General features: G+C 33.6%; 1 pseudogene; it reads left to right on the forward strand.

The window, feature by feature from the left end:
- Nucleotides 1–577: 577 nt before the first annotated feature.
- On the forward strand, nt 578–18,453 carry LOC101825180 (annotated as a pseudogene).
- Nucleotides 18,454–18,663: the final 210 nt, after the last annotated feature.

Consider the following 18,663-nt stretch of genomic DNA (forward strand, 5'->3'; position numbering starts at 1 on the left):
TCCACGTGTGTGTCTGTGTAAAATTTCATGTCATGTGATGTCAGGAAATAAAATAGGTGATAGTGCATTACATACCATAAGCATGCCTAGGTATCTACTTTTTGTCTGTGATAAAATCTGTCTACAATGAGTTGTGTCTGATAATTTCATATAAATGTTCATTTGGAATGGCTGACACAATGTACCTCAAATATTTCACATGTTGTTAAGAAAAGGGACTTTTTCTATTGGGGTAGATACATAGCTATCTCAGGAGTAACCACGCCTGGAGACTTCATTTCCACTGATATGAGTGAAATCACAGGAATGTGAAAATGAAGATAATTACTTAAACAAAATTACTGAAATTTTCTTGCACCTGAGCCTGATGTACAACCTGAAGCCTGTGAATGCTTCTGAGTTCTCTAGAGAGCAATAAGCTGAGAGGAAATATATTGGAAAACATAAATACTCTTCTAAATTCTAGAGCAATAAAAGAGTTACATGTATGTGTACAGGAATATTTGAAACGTGATTTTCTGTGAAACTTTGCTTAGTGCAATTTTACTTTGTTTTCCATCTTGGTGAAATTATGAATATGTTCTATTTGGCATTTTTCTTCTTGGTTCTAAAACTTTCCTTTCTATTTTGGAGTTTGATAGGTACCACGTGCTTTCTGAGGCGATATGATGTAGATACTTGGGTTCAAGATAGAGATACTGATTGTTTCTTTTTTATTTATACAAAGTATGGTCACATGAAGAATGAATATTTCACCAGTAATCTAGATAAGAAGTAAGTGCCCTTCGTTTATTTGTTTTTGATTGATCATCAATGCAAATACAAAAGAAACACATGTATAGGCAAAATGTCATTCTCCTCTTCTCTCACTTTTTCCCTACCTCACTATTTAGGACATAGACAAATTTCTTCTGCTTTATGCTGATTATTTCTCTGTTTCAAGTGATTTATTGATTATCTAGTTCATGGTTTTAGAGTCAGATATTTCAGACTGGAAGCTGAGAGATATACTCCATCTATATTTTTTCTAAAGGGATTTTTAATAGTGGCAATGCCCATTGCATGTTGCCAAGTGATATTCCTGAAAACCGTTACCCAAAGCACTGTGATGAATCCCTTTCTTTGAGGCTGAGTAAATTCCTCTATTAGAGTTATGCTTAGTGTTTCTTCCCTTGTGATAGAATGTCAAATAACTGTGAAAAGAGATTTTTGATATTCATTCTTTGCATCATGAGTACATTCCTTAATAGAATATGGCAATTTTATTTAGATGTTGTTTATATCATCATTTCAAACCTGCTGTTCTGTATGACTGTTGCAGCTGAAATCAAGCATAGATATATAAAGATCCTTTAGTGTGCTAACTTTAAACTTTTTATTTAATCTTGTTTCTGTTGAGCACATATGCAGTCAGATTCCTTTTTAATGTCAATGACAGTAGGGTTTTTGTTACATTATATGTTATTCAATGATAACATCCATCTTTTCATTTGCAGGAGACATTTTGAGTATTTGTTAAAGACAGCATATTGTAAAGATTTGTCACTGTGGCTGAATAAAAAACTGAATGAAGAATTATTAGTTAAAATTACGGTGACAGATAGGATGCTGGGAAGAAGAACGTATAGATGCCAAGATATGAAGGGCAAGTAGGATGGGCAGTATAGAAATGTAGTAATACAGTCACAAGCATGAAGGAATATAATAGAAGGGTTTTAATTTAAGGTATAAGGGAAAGTTAGAAACAAGTCTAAGCCAAGGCTGAGCTTTCATAGTCTGTATGTCTCTATGTCATTTTTTGAACTGGCAGCCAAATAAAAACCCAAATACAGTATGTCACTGTAAATAATGATTATATATCCCCTATCAAGTGCTAAAATAAAAGTTGAAACACATGCCACAATTTTAAAGAAATTAATTAAAGTAATAAATATGATCACTTTACTGGCTATTGATTTCATAGTTTCATGTTTTGATTCTTTGCTCCATAACTTTAATCTCTGGCATTTATTTTCACACTTGTTTTCTTTACCTTTTTCCCGGTTATCAAGAGTGTGTTTATATATTGTAGGCATATGTACAACACACTGTAGATTTGTATATGTGATTGTAATATAACCTTATTAATGATTTTGAATTGGATAACTATAGCAATGCCTGCTATACCATACTAAGCAAATTAACACAAGTAGCAGTCTAAATATCTGGAAATGAACCTTGTACAAGATGGACATTACACTATCTGTGAGAACACCACAGTGATGTTTTATCATTTGAGACAAAATGTGTATTCATTTATTAATAACATATGGATGAATGAAATTCATGGCAGAAAATGATGTTTGGTATCATGGAGTAGATGAGAGAAATTTTCAAGAAGATTAAGGAAATAATGAGAACCAGCATTGAAACTGGTTGAGGCATAAAACATAACCACAGGGACAAAGAACAACAAGGAATAACACTAAGTGACATCATTTATTTTAACACTGTCAGAGCAAATTTCACAGTGAAATACATAAGACTGATGACTCAGGAGTCCAAAATATCAAACAAATATAAAAAAGATATATGAGGGGAGGTTCATTAGAACTTGAATGAGACAACCTTCACTCAATTTAGGTGAAGTTTTGCTATATCTCTTCCAGTTACTAGAGTTCTTGAAGTTAAAAAGAAACACTCTTCTTGGAAGTAGAAATGAAAGAACTTGCAAATTGTCTTTTTATTGTTTCTTAAATCTCACCAGATTATAAATAAACACTCCACAGTGATACAATCTTTCTAGGTAAGATTGATGGTATACTTGTTAATGTAAGAAATTGACTATTTAGAAACAAAAGTTGTTAAATGAAATTAATCACATCCTTAATTTCATACATCTGAAAAAAACATTCAAAATGGGGCAGAATTATCTATTATTTATTTAGTACATAAAATACAGAAGCATGTTTATAAATGTGTATTATCTTTGTTCATATGTTGGGCCAACACAACACATAGTCTGTATTATCATTTTCTTGCTAGTATTCAGATGTTTTTGTCATGGAAAACAACATTAATATAGTAGTTGATAAAGAAAATGTTGCTGAAAAATAAAATATTTGAGCAAGATTACCTACATTCTCTTTTGTCAAGTTAAATTAAGATATAATTTTATAGTAGAGGTAGCATATTATGCCTTTCTAAAACACAAGTAAAATACAGGTAATTATATACATACATATAAACGCATATATATGTATATATGTATGTATAAATGCATATATACATTTCAAGTGTATATCTGTTTAAAATTTTTGTGTATTAGGAATAGGCATTCTGCCTAAATACTTACTAATAATACTTTTATGATGCTTGATACTGTTGCCAGAGAACCCTAAGCTTTACACCCTTATTTTTAAAATTTTTCACACTTTGATGTTGATAAACATCTTCAAACTTTTAATATTTGTGATTGGTTAAATCTCTTAAATTGGTGTCTTTATCACTCAATTTTAAAATCTAACACTACATGAATTACTCTCTAATATTCTCTATTTTTTATTTTCCATCATTCATTTTCAGACTGCCTCCAGATTGGGTACATGTCACTTGAATTTGATTTGTATTGGGTCCATGAAAAACTGTTCCTGTGATTATTAATTGCAATAAAAATGTTTGACTGTGGCATATGTCAATATGTGACAATCCTAGTCGATGTTTGTTTCCATGGGGCTTCTAAAGCATTAGAAACTAATGTTGTAACAAATTAGAATATTAAAATGAAATGTTTGACATACCACACCACTTTATGGATCTACAGTTTCACAAATGCAATCACTAAAAAGAATTGTTGATTGACCATTTTCTACCCAGATTACTTCTGAGTTGAACAACCTCTTTTGGTGCATAATATAATAAATAAGACTTCACACATGCCAACTATTTTGATGTTATACATAAACATAATGTGGCTTCAGTTATTTACTAGAACTTGTGATTTGATTTATTGATGACAGAAAGGGTAGCATATTGTATATAATTCATTTCTTTGTATATTAAAATTATCATTGACTAAATTTTAAGTCAATGAAATTATTGTAAACTGATGTACCAAGCTTCAGTTTGGCATGGTTTATATGTGGCACATTTGACATGGGGATAAGTTAATACATTGGAATTGTAGAATCCCATTTTTTACCATTTCTTCTTATTTATCCAAAACTTGATATAATGCTTTCAGCCTTCACTCTCTCCAAATAGATAGACAGACAGACAGATAGGTAGATAGCACTGCCAGGGATATCAATCAAAATGCATTCACATCAAGTTAAATTTCCAAAATTATGAGTTAACATAAAAGTTGCATGTTGTGATGCTAATTGTAATGGGTACCATTTTTATTAGTTGGGTAAAAATTTGGTATAATTCATTTTGATGACATTTGCTTCCCTCCTTCATCAATTCTTTTATTTGCCAATCAAGTATAATTTGTACTTCTGATTAATTTTTGCACTTGTGTTCTTTAACAGAGCAATGAAAGATCAACCTGGTGTCATATCCTTAAAGAAAATTGAGTGCTCCTTTTCAATAATTTATTAGTGGCCACCATTTAGCCATATTTAGCAAATTTTTCTGTAATGAATGAAATTTGTTTCTAGATTATATATATATATATGGTTTACTTAGAAAAGCAACTTCATGACACAGAATAAAGCAAAAGAAGCCTGCAAAAACACAGAGTATTGGAACAAAATAACAAATGAGCCTTCTGCTGTTAGTGACAACCAATAGAAATACTGACACTAAAGAAATTTTCTTTAGGAGATGAAAAATGGCAGCAACAAAAATTTGATCTTGAAAATGAACAGTGTTCATGTTTGACAGCAAATTGTCACATTCATGCTTTGGAGTAGAAGACAGTATGGTGAAATGAAGGGGAAACAACATTCCGTTATATTCCAGCTTGTTGACAGCTTAAAATGAAAACCCAGCAATGATGAGTAATGGGTCATCACTAAGATTAGAAAATACAGAAATATTTATGACGTTACATGGAAAAATGATTCTTAAATAAGATTATAAAATGCTAATTAGTCTAAGATTTGGTATAGGAACTTTTGAACCCAAAGTGGAAGTATAATAGGAGCACCTGGAAATTAATGTCTTGAAATAGTATTTTCCTTGCTTTAACTAGAGATTTCAAATATAGTACATGAAAAAATTCTACCTGAACTGAAAGGGAGCTAAGTCAACAATGCAGCCTTGGATACTTCTAAATCAGATAGAAAAGGTCAAGATATAAAGAAAATAGTGAACTTCACAGTAAAATTAATCATGCAGTATAACCACACATTATAGGACAAATATACTGTTGATTTAATTGGATACTAGCTATGGAACAACAAAATAGGCTAGTGCATTTAGATATGGGACCCCATCATAAAGCAATAGAATACACATGAGAGGAAGCAAAACCTGAATCATTCATAAGGAAAACAAAAAAATAAGACAAGTTATTTAAAACTGTTAGAGATTTTCCAGTGAATAAGAAAAATATGTCAGAGGATACACATAGCTATAAAAAGTAAAGATATTGGAGAAGGGAAACATTTTTGATAATCAACACAAAGCAACCAGAATCTAGAGACAGGATTAGCATGCTCAGGTGAATAAATAAAAATGAAATTGTTCATCATCAACCTGTGGACCCATTTGAAGAGGGCTTATTCTTCATAAAGAATAGTAATTGTAATAATGAATAACATATTACTGAACATTATTCAGAATCAAATGGAATTGAAAAGGACAAATGTATATGAAGTATAGAAAAAAAGGAAAAATAATTAAGCTATCTGTATTTATGAATTTAAAGATTGTCAGAGATGGTATTACAAATGGATATTTGTGGTTACTCATTCAATTTTTTCAAAAGTAAGTCATGGCCTTGTCAATGGCAGCTTCTTTGTAAAAATGTATCATAGTCTTTGTAAATGATTATATCCACCTATGTTCCATGTGTGTTATTTACTAGAATTCTAGAATAAAGGAATGAGTAAATTCAATGTCCCCTAGGATCTCCTTCTTGACATGTTCACAAACAAATGAATAAAATTGTGAAAGTTCAAAATCACAGCATCCCACATGAATTCTACCACAAAACCTCTAGAATCCTTATTTAATTCCAGAGATCCTACGCTCTCAATCTGCACTATAACAGGGCTTGTGTCACCATAACAATGGAAAAATGGCATTAAATAAATAAACCCTTAGTGTGATTAAATATTATCAGGTTTGGAGTCTAAACTCTAATGATCTCTTTGCTCTCTTTTCAGGTTTACTACTAAGAATATACATTTGATTTTCTCTCTTTATTCTGCTCTTGATAATATCAACAAGGACCCTCATATTATACCAAACATTTCTCTGCTAGTTAAAGTTGAATGTAATTTACTGAATGATTGGAGAATGAATAGTTTAACCTCAAGAATTGGGGAATTTCTTCCTAACTACTACTGTATAAATCAGAGAAGATATTTAATCATACTTACAGGCCCAATATGGTTATCATCTGCTATGCTTGGACCACTCCTGTACATGACTAATAGACCAGAGGTAAGGGTGAATGAGTAGGTTTTAAAGAAACATTGGCTTCTTTCATCCTGATTTTCAGATACAAAGGCTGTCAAAACAAGAGTGTATGTTTATTTTGATGCACAGAATTCAAAGCATATATACTCAATGCATTTTGACATACACCAGTACTTTAGCATAAATAGACCCAAAAGAAAATGAGAAAATTGAAGTGTTTTAGAAGCATACTTAGTTCATTTACACATTTTAAGATATAAAAAATACATCACATTTGATTTAATGGGATAAAAATATGCATGCCATAATATTACAAGCTTTTGATGAGCACAATTATTTTAGACTGATCATTATGTATTCTACCTTCTTCAAGTTATTTTTTCTGTCTATGGCATTCAGCTTTACTATGGGCCATTTCATCCTCTTCTGAGCCGTCGTGAACAGTTTCCACAGCTCTGCCAGATGTATCCTAAGGACACATCTCTGGCCTTGGCAATGGTGTCTTTGGTGGTATATTTCAGATGGAACTGGGTTGGAGCAATCATCTCAGATGACGACTTAGGACTTCAATTTCTCTTGGAATTGAGGAGGGAGACACACAGAAACAGTGTATGCTTGGCCTTTGTACATATTATTGTGGAAGATAAAAGATTATTCCAGAAAAATGTTAATATCTTTTACAATGAGATCACAACATCATCAGCAAAAGTTGTTATCGTTTATGGAGACAAAGACTCTCATCTGCAGCTCAACCTTAGTCTCTACAGATTAGTAAATGTTCAGAGAATCTGGGTCACTACCTCACAGTGGGATATGATCGCACATAATTACAGATTCCTTCTTAGTTCCTTCTACGGGACCTTTACTTTTTTACTACACTTTTCTGAATTATCTGGTTTTACAACATTTATCCAGACAAAAGAACCTTCCAAGTATACTAATTCATTATCCCTTGCTAAATTATGGTGGACTTATTTTAACTGTTCTCCAAATTCATTTAATTTAATTAATATTAAGAATTACTCAGTAGAAAAACTATATGCTTGGTTATTTAAGCACAAATTAGAAATTTCTGTGGGTGATACAGGTTATGTCCTATACAATGCTGTCCATGCTGTGGCCCATGCACTCCATGAGATGCTGTTACATGAAGTAGATACATGGCCAAAGTATTCTGGGGAAAGATTGGAATTTGACTCTTGGCAGGTAAAAAGTATTCCAAATGAATGCAATTTACTGACAAAATATAATTTTCATAATATGATAATGTGGGTTTTATACAAGAATTCCAAGATCTTTCCTATCATACAGGTTGATGAATATTATGTGACTCTTATGAATTAAAAACTCTACTGCAACAAAGAGTAGCATACAGACTATCATGATCTGTGCCAACAGTATTTTCCATAACATTTCTTATACATGTGCATGCTTTCAATATTGAAATAAATTGTTTCTTTCTCTTTTTAATTTATTGATTTGATTTTGAGACAATCTTATTTTACAAATCAATCACAGTTCCTTCTCCCTCATGTTCTGCCATGACCTCACGAACCCCCCATTCCACCCACACCAACACCTCTGGGAGGGTGAGGCCTTCCATGGAGGAATCACCAAAATCTGTCACATTATTCTGGGCTGAGAGAGTATCCTTCCATGGGGAATGGGCTCCCAAAGTCCAGTTGTGCATTAGCGATAAATACTGGTTCCACTGTCAGAGGTCCCATAGACTGCCCAGGGCTCCCAATTTGCACCTACATTCAGAGGTCTTGGTTCAGAGCAATGCTGGTCCTCCAGATTTACAACTGGGATATGTGTGCTCTTATTCTCCAGCATGGCCCTGATGCCTTTGCTCATCCCTCCTCCCTCTCTACAAACAGGATTCAGGGAGGATGGCTCAGTGCTTAGCTGTGATTGTCTGCTTCCACTTACATCATCTACTGGATAAAGATCTAGAAAGACATTTAAGGTAGTCATAAATCTCATTATAGGGGAAGGACATTTAAGGTAGCCTCTCCACTATTGCTTAGGCTCTTAATTGGGTTCATCCTTGGATGTCTAGACATTTCCTAGTGCCACATTTCTCTTTAAACCTATGACTCACTATATTATGGTATCTCTTTTCTTGCTCTCTATTCTTCCACAGACACAGTCTTCCTGATCCCTCATGTATCCTCCACATCCTCTACTGCCCTTCTCTTTCTCCTACCTCCCTCACCCTTCCTGCAGTGCTGTCAATTTGCTCAGGAGTTCCTGTCTCTTTCCCCTTCTCCAAAGAGACCATGTATGTCTCTCTTAGGGTCGTCCTTGTTTCCTAGCTTCATAGGAGGTATGAATTTTAGGCTGGTATCCTTTATGCCTAATTTTCATATATGAGTGAATACATACCATGCTACCATGCATGACTTTCTGTGACTGAGGTATGTCAGTCAGGATGATTTCTTCCAGTTCTATCCATTTGCCTGCAAATTTCAAGATTTCAATGTTTTGTTTTTCAGCTGAGTAATAATACATGGGATAAATGTACCACATTTTATCCATCCATTCTTCAATTGAGGGGCATCTAGGTTGCTTCCAGATTCTGACTATTACAAACAATGCTGCTATGAACATATTTGAACAGATGTCCTTGTATCAATTTGCATTTGCCAAAAGACTAAGGATATTGAGCAATTTCTAAGGGTCTTTCAGCCATTTTAGATACGTATCTATTTAGTTCTGCACCCCACTTTTAAATTGGATTATTTGGTATTTTGGTGACTAGCTTCCTGATTTCTTTATATATTTTGAAATCAGCCCTCTGTCAGATGTGGCGTGGGTGAGGATCTTTCCCCAATTGTGAACTGCTGTTTTGTCGCTGTCTCCATTACCTTATATAAGAGAAGGTTTTTAGTTTCAGGATGTCCCATATATTAATTGTAGATCTTAGTGTCTGCGCTACTGGCTTTATGTTCTGGAGGTTGTCTCCTATAGCATACCATTCAAGGGTACCTCCTACTTACTCTTATAAAAGCTTCAGTGTGGCTGGATTTATGTTGAGGTCTTTGTTCCATTTAGACTTAAGTTTTGTGCATGGTGGTAGATAAGGCTCTATCTACAATATTCTACATGCCAGCATCCAGATATGCCAGCACAATTTGTTGAAGTTGCCTTCTTTTTTCTGTTGTTTAATTTTAGGCTCTTGTCAAAAATCAAGTGATTGTAAGTGTGTGTATCACTATCAGGGTTTTCAATTTGATTCCATTGGTCTAACTGTCTGTATTTGTGCCAATGTGAAGCTGTTTTCATTATTAAAGCTCTACAGTAGTGCTCTGGAAGTTCCTTTGTTGTAAAGGGTTAATTTAGCTATCCTGTGTTTTATTGTTATTCCATTTAAGTTGTGTATTGTTTTTTAAAGGTCTGTGAATAATTTTTCTGGTATTTTCATGGGGACTGCATTGAATATGTAGATTGCTTTTGGCAAAAACTGCTGTTTTGCCTCTGTTGATCCTACCTATACAAGAGCATGGGGAATCTTTCCATTTTCTGGTATCTTTATTTTCTTTCTTCAAAGACACAAAGTTCTTGTCATACAGTTCTTTCACATGTTTGATAATAGTTATCCCATGTCATTTTATGTAATTTGCCACAGTTGTAAATGGTGATGTTTCTCTGATTTCTTTCTAAGCCAAATTATCGTCTATATATTAGTGCTACTGATTTTTTAGTTAAATTTGTATCCTGTCACTTTGCTGAAGGTGTTTTTCAGCAGTAGGATTTTCTTGATAGAATATTTTGTGTCACTTATGCAAACTATCATATCATCTGCAAATAGTAAAAGTTTGACTTCTTTCCAATTTGTATCCCTTGATCTCCTTTTGTTTTCATGTTGGTCTAGCTAGAAATTCAAGTACAATTTTGAAGAGATGGACAGAGTGGGCAACCTTGTATTATAGATTTTTAGAGGAATGACTTTGCATTTCTCTCCGTTTAGTTTGATGTTGGCTGTTAGTTTAATGTACATTGCTTTTGTTATGTTGATGTATGTTCCTGTTATCCCTGATCTATCCAACCTTTATCATGAATGGGTGTTGGATTTTTGTCAAAGGCTATTACAGCATCTATTGAAATGATCATGTGGGTTTTCTTTTGCAGTTGTTTTTTTTTCAGTGGAATATATTAATGGATTTTTGTACTTTGAACCATCCCTACATCCCTGGAATGAAGCTTACTTGATCATGGTGGAAGATTATTCTGATATTTTCTTGGATTCAATTTACCAGTATTTATTGAATATTTTTGCATCAATGTTCATGAGTGATATTGGTCTGCAGTTCTCTTTCTTAGTTGGGTATTTGTGTGGTTTGGGTACCAAGGTAATTCTAGCCTCATCAAAAGAGTTTTCAAATGTGTGGAACACTTTGTGGAGTACTGATATTAGCTGCTATTTGAATTTATGATAGAACTCTGCACTGAAACCATCTGGACCTGGGATTTTTGTCTTTGGGAGACTTTTGATTACTTCTTCTATTTTATTAGGTGTTATATGTCTATTTAAAGTTTTTATCTGTTATTTATTTAGCTTTTTATATATTCTTTTTTAAGTATAATAATTTTTATTTAACTTTTTACACATGTTACTCTCATTTCCCTCTCCTTCCCCTCCTCCCCAGGCCCCCAATTCCTCCCAACCCCCATCAGACTCCATCTTGCATCCATTCCCCAGGGAGGGGAAGGCCTTCTGTTAGTTATTTTGTTTCTTTAAGTTTCTGTGTTGTAGTCCTATTGGTGTTGGTATTGTGTGTGGATTCCCCTCTATTTTTTGCTTTTGGTTTTTGGTTAATTGGGATTAACTATTGTATATGTTTTTGAGAGTCATTTAATTCCTTTGGCTGGAGTTTTCCTTCCATAATTCCTGTAGTGCTGGATTTGTGGATATGTATTGCTTAAATCTGGTTTTGTCGGGGAATAACTTGTTTTCTTCATCAATAGTGATTGAAAGCTTTCCTAGGTATAGTAGTCTGGCCTGGCAGTGGTTTTCTCTTATGGTTTGTAGAAAATACATCCAGGACACTCTGGCTTTCAGGGTTTGCATTGAGAAGTTAGGTGTAATTTTGATAGGTCTGCCATTATATGTTATTTGGCCCTTTTACTTTGCTGCTCTCAATATTCTTTATTTAACCTGTATGTTTGATGTTTTAATTATTATGTGGTAAGTGGACATTTTTGTGTTCCAGTATATTTAGCATTTTCTAAGCTTCTTGTACTTTCATAGACATGTCCTTATTGAGGTTTGGAAAGTTTTCTTCTATGATTTTGTTTAATATGTTCTCTGTATTCTTGATCTGAGTACCTTCACCTTCTTCTAAACCTATTATTCTCAGGTTTTGCCTTTTCAGGGTGTACCATATTTCCTGGATATTTTGGGTTGGAATTTTTTGAACTTAATATTTTCTTTGCTAAATGAATATATTCCCTCTAGTGAATCTTCAGTACTTGAGATTCTCTCGTCTTGTATTCCACTGGTTATGGTTACATCTGTAGTTCCTGATTTTTTACCCAGATTTTTCATTTCCAGAATTCCCTCATTCTGTGTTTTCCATATTGCTTCTATTTCAGCTTTCAATCCTTGAACTGTTTGAATTGTTGCCATCACATGGTTGGTTGTTTTTCTTGGCTTTCCTTACTTTTTTAAAGATATTTGCTTATTTGTTGCATTTTTTTTGATTTTGCTTTTCTTCCATTTCATATTTTTTGTTTATTTTTTATTCCATTTCTTTAAGGGATTTTCTCATTTGCTCTTTGAGGGTCTCTATCTCTTCATTATGTTTTTTAAAGTTCCTTCTCTTCTGCTTCATCTATGTTGGAATGTTCAGGTCTTGCTGGAGCAGAGTTCCTATTGATCTTCTTGTTGTTGACTGTATTCTTGTACTGTCATCTTCCCATCCCTTCTTCCAGTGAGTAGAGATGGAGTATCTTCCTCTCCTTTCTCAGTGGTGTATGTGTGCTAGGACTGCAATGTCAGCAGACTCTGGAGGTTTGGCCTGTTATGGTGGGTCTACTACACAACAAGAAGACCTAGAAACACCAAAAAGGGGATAGGGAAGAAGGGTCTGAGCAGGATGCACACACCTCTCTGTGGTGTGTGTTGGTGGGGGGAGTTCTTTCTCTGGAAAATTTGGAAACCTTCAAGTAGCTGAATGACCTTTTAAGTGATCAGAAAGTTGGTAAGCAATTAACTGAATAAATCCTAAATAACAGCAAGTGATTCTTTCACATTTTTAACATACTGAGGACTGCAATTCCTTAGAGGAAATAGTTTAGGTAGTATGTCTCTACTCTGTAGGAATATCAATAAGATGTAAAAGCGTTACGGAATTAATATCAATGAGAAGATGGTATTTCCAAAATATAATGTTATTGTTATGCCTATGTGAATTTTCTTTCCATTTATTATATGAGATTAGGTATTAGGCCACATTTCTAGATAGATTAAGAAAAATCACAGGCAATCTACTACTTTAATTATTTGTTACAATGTGTAGGAATTCTTAAAACTAAAATAATAAATGTTTCAGATGGTCCATTTTCTGAAGAACATACAATTTATGAACCCTGTTGGAAACCAAGTGAACATGAATCTGAAAGAAAACCAGGATATGAAGTATGACATTCACTACACTATGGATTTCCTGCCAAATCATAGACTTAAGGTCAAAATAGGAAAATTTTCCAAACATTTGCCACATAGTCAACAATTGCATGTTTCTGAAGAGATGATAAAGTGGAACATGGACCTTAGGCAGGTTTGTTTGACTTACTTGTACAATTTTACATGAAACATAAGTACCCCAAATATCAAGACTGACTTTAAGATTTTCATGAGACAGAATATTTTCAAATACAATCACTAACTTCTCACATTTCTAGATTTACTTTCAAGACATCTTAGTTCAGTCACATGAAAATTCATACACTGTGGATGGTCCTCTTTTCCTCCTGACCTATTGGCAACAAGGTCAAAAGGGCAAGAATCAAAGCAGTGACAGAAATGTTTGTATGTATTTCATGAGCATGAATGGATAAAGCTCCAAAGAGACATACTTTGGTGAACTAGCTCAACTTTATTCCAAAATATAAGGAATATATAAGGTTGGTGAATACAGGAACAAACCCTAATTTACCTTAAGTGGAACATTCCTATCTCAAGGCTTAGTGTGTGGCCCTTAGCAGGATTCTACAGCAGGTGTCTGATGCATGCACTTTGGCACAAATTTCTGATAGAAGGTTTTTGCTAGGAAATCTGCTATAGAAAGAGCTTTCAGAGAAGATTAGTCCTACAGGCACAGTGCCATACTCCAGATAAGAGCATGGAGAGAAAGGAAGTTTTGCTGCTGCAAGGGAGCCACAAGTTGTTGAGGTATTGAAATAAGTCACCTTTACCATCCAGCAATGTCTTCCAACATCATATCTACATATTCATATGTCTATATTCCTATGAATATGGTAGATAAATATAGATTAATTGTAAACACACATATACATACAGGTTTTTTATGATATAAATCACAGTATATCTATAATACATAAACTGTAATATAAAACAGACATTATTTTTTAATTTAATGCATATTTGTAAAAGGATGTTTTTCAGTAGTACTACGTTCTAAATTTCTATCACTATTACCAAGTACATAAAACTTTTTCTTAATATTCTCATTTTCCTCAGATTCCACCTTCAATATGCAGTGTGCCTTGTGGTCCAGGATTCAGAAAATCCCCTCAGCAGGGAAAGGCTATTTGCTGTTTTGATTGTACCCCTTGCCCAAAGAATGAAATTTCTAATATGACAGGTAAATATGTAACATAACAAAAGATTCATGATGTTGGTTGATTTCTACCATTTTTTCATGATTCACAGTGACATCTTCTAGGAAATGAAAACATAAATCTCATCACAAAATCGAATGAATAGCAATTCTACTCATTAATCAGCATAAAGCACAACCTTTATCCTAGACCACTTCTTTGAATCATTATTCTAGAAACTGTTTACATAATATTTTCTTATGTGAACTGCTTTAGTGTACTAAGGATAATATTAGCATTTATCTTAGTCTAAAATTCAGCCCTTCACAATATATCTATATTTTATGCTCCCTAAGAATTGGAAGATGAACATTTTCATTTAAATATCCCCAATGAGATGTATCGTAACTTTTATATGCTTATGGATGATGCATCCTCATTAAAAGACATGCATTTTCTCATGTCTCCTTGGTCACTTGGTAAGTTTTCTTTTCATTTGTAGATCTTTCCACAGGTGAGTTTAGATGCCAACATATAAAAGTCCAAATTGAAGCATTTATTTAATATTTTAATCATGACAAGTATGAATGTAAACATTTCAGATACCTACTTAGTGACAAGGGCCCCATGGAACATTTGATGTAACAGTAACTAAAAGATGGGATTAATTGTTTTGGGAGTGATGAACTAAAGCTAAAAAATAAACTTGTTATTTTATTTCATCTGCAGACCAAAATGTAAATTGTACCAAATAATTTGAACATGGTTAATGTGGAGATGCATGCAGAGTTGAAACACAAATAACTCCATTGAAAAATTAAACATAATTTGTAGAGTACCAATTGGATAATGGGAAAATAGTTCCTTGGAATACCAAATTGAAAATAAATAACTGTGAAATTATGTTTAAATCTTAACTTTAGTTGAAAAAATACTGTACCAGTATTTCAAAAAATTGAGTAGCTGCTTATGTGTATTTGAAAATATTGATAATAAAATATCCTATGATAAATAATTACAAAATGATTAGAAAAGTAAAAGAAGAGGAATCAATTTGCCCAAAGGCTACATAACATCAAATACTAAAATTGAAGGATGGAGAGGCTCATTAGTACAGTAATACTGTTGGTTTCAAGTTTGCATTATTGATAGGCTCAATAGAATGCAGTAGAAAATATGATGTCATAAATTGCATGATATGGGTGGAAGGAAGATCTTCCCTCTATTTCCTTTTCTGTGGGCCTTATCTATATATTTTAGGGAGAAGTCTAGTTCGAACTGATCTTGATATGCCATGCTTCTTTGATACCAATCAGAGGCATTTTACCTTCTGAACAGAAGCACAGGAGAGGTGGATGGGGGGCAGAGTGGAGGTAGGGATATGGAATGGGAGGAAAGAAGAGAAGGGATACTCTGGTCTTGATATAAAATAATTGAATAAATATAGGAAGGTTTTAATTTTAACATAGTAAAATTATATATAACAAAACAGTTATCAACTAAGAATTACAGTTTCAATATGAAATCTATATGTTCTTGGCAAAATTACAGAAAAATGCTCTATTGTTTATATTATCTTTGTAAGTCTAAAGTTTTATACTTAATTTACCTTTTATAAAAAGTAAGGAAAAAAGGTTTAACTTTTTAGTCTTTAACTCCATCAAAGACCCCAGAAGGGTGCAATGTTACCTAACCATAGCGATATCAAGCTACCTGGACAGTCATTTACAATACTTCTTTATCATTGGGCACTGAACTTCAGGTTGCATATACATAACATCTCCTCATAAATATCAGAATGAGGTGCATGGTCCTTACTTCAACTACTCCATATACCCTTCATTCACATGGTTTTTAGAATCTTAAAAACCTAGATATCTATAATCTTTTATACACTATAACACCAACTATCAGAAAAAAACTACATATTGTACAATATGATGGGGTGAATTTTTCTCAAATGATTTAGGTGTAAAAGAGTGCATAAAATTCCTTTAAGATCCCATGGGCATCTATGTATTCACTTCCTTCCTCCTCTCTTGTATTCCACCAATAATTAATATTTCAAGCAAGTTATCTAGGATTAGTATGGCTAGCAAACGTAACCACTGAACTTTGTTACTAATTGACAAATCTACAATCTAATAAAGATAATAAGGGAAAACTAAAAGATTATAATAGCTATATATGATTTTGGAAGAAAATATTTAAGTTGCTTTATTGAATTAAAAAATCACCCAAAGGGATACTCTCTGAACATAGATACACGGGGGAAGCCCTAGGTCCTGCCCACAAATGATGTTACAGACTGATGATCCTCCATGGAAGGCTTCACCTGTCCATGAGGAATGGATGCAGGATGGGATGGAGGATTGGTGAGGGCAAGAGGAGGAAAGGAGGGATAGGGAGCTTGGATTGGTATGTAAAATAAGTTTCTTTTTAATTAAAATAAAAATTAATTTTAAAAATCAGTTAATGAATTTAAAAAATCCATCCAAATATAGAAAAATAAAATGTTGGAAGCATCTCTTTCATGTTGCTTTCTCAATAAACATTTTTCATTGAGAATAGTGATAGTCAAATATTACATAATTAGTAAATTGGTAGATTCTGTTTCTTGATAATATTCATAAGAAATCTAATAGTATTGTGATATTTTAACACATAGAGGCTTTAGGTGGTAAATATTTGATGAAGCTTCTCCTTTGCCTGACCCTAGTTATGCAGTCTTTTAAGCTATATATGGGGTTGGCTGTGTCTCAGTACACAAGAGGTTACAAAAGGAAATTGGTTTTTAGTACCTGTCTTGTAGCTGATAGAACAAAACACATGTGAATGAAAGTGTTTCTATGATCTCACACTTTATAGTCTATAGAATTATTAATAATAAATATGTCTTTCAATATTGCCCTCACTAAGATGTTGTCTTATGTAAACATGGATATTATGTCACTTGCTAAATAATTAAAAAGTAAATTAAAATGACCTGGCTATAAATGATAAACAACAGATTTTAAAACTTGTGCATAAAAGAGATTTGGACTGATGTTATTAATTCTTCTATCTACCTCAAGAATAAGTTTAATGTGACAAGAAATTCTAATGCATTATAATAACATGTTATGTGAAATAAACAGAAATATTAAACCTGATGAAACATTTCTTCTGTATCAGACATGGATCAGTGTGTGAAGTGCCCTGATGATCATTATGCCAACCCTGGAGGAAATCACTGTATCAAAAAAGTTGTGACATTCCTGGGTTATGAAGATCTCTTGGGAATATCTCTAGCTTGTTTGGCTATATGCTTTTCTATACTCACAGCTGTAGTACTCGGTGTCTTTTTGAAGCACAAGGACACTCCTACAGTCAAGGCCAATAACCAAAATCTTAGCTATGTTCTGCTTATCGCCCTCATCTTTTGCTTTCTCTGTTCCTTGCTCTTCATTGGTCAACCCAATATTATCACATGCTTCATGCAGCAGACCATATTTTCAGTAGTGTTCACTGTGGCTGCTTCTACTGTGTTGGCCAAGACAATTACAGTAGTACTGGCCTTCAAGATTACTACTCCAGGTAGAAGGATGAGGAGGCTGCTGGTGTCAGGGGCACCTAACTTCATAATTCCAATTTGCACCATGATTCAACTGCTTCTATGTGGGATCTGGCTGGCAACTTCTCCACCATTTGTTGATGTTGACATACATGTTGAAAAAGATGAAATTTTGATTGTCTGCAACAAAGGTTCAATTATTTGCCTTCTATTGTGTTTTGGGATACTTAGGCTCAATTGCTCTGGGAAGTTTCACTGTAGCTTTCTTGGCCAGGAATCTGCCTGACACATTCAATGAAACCAAGTACATGACATTCAGCATGCTGGTGTTCTGTAGTGTCTGGATTACCTTTCTCCCTGTCTATCATAGCACCAAAGGCAAGGCTATGGTGAGTGTGGAGGTTTTCTGTATCTTGGCCTCCAGTGCAGGGCTGCTTCTTTGCATCTTTGCTCCAAAATGTTTCATTATTTTGTTAAGACCTGAGAGAAATTCTTTTCAAAATTTCAGGAATGTGCATTTTAAAATTGACAATGCTCATTAAATTTTCCTGTAATCTTTATTTTAACATAATTCCCCAAAAAGTAAACTCACACATTTATTCTCAAAATTTAAGTCAAAATATGTACCTTGTCTCATTAATAAATATAGAATATAAGTTACATATTAAAGTTGTAAAATTTGGCACAGACCTCAGTTCTCATGGACCAAATATTCTGATCTCACTTTGCAACATCTGTAATGCTGGTTTCCT

This window comes from Mesocricetus auratus, unplaced genomic scaffold (genome assembly GCF_017639785.1).
Source record: "Mesocricetus auratus isolate SY011 unplaced genomic scaffold, BCM_Maur_2.0 Super-Scaffold_4256, whole genome shotgun sequence".
NCBI lineage: Eukaryota > Metazoa > Chordata > Mammalia > Rodentia > Cricetidae > Mesocricetus > Mesocricetus auratus.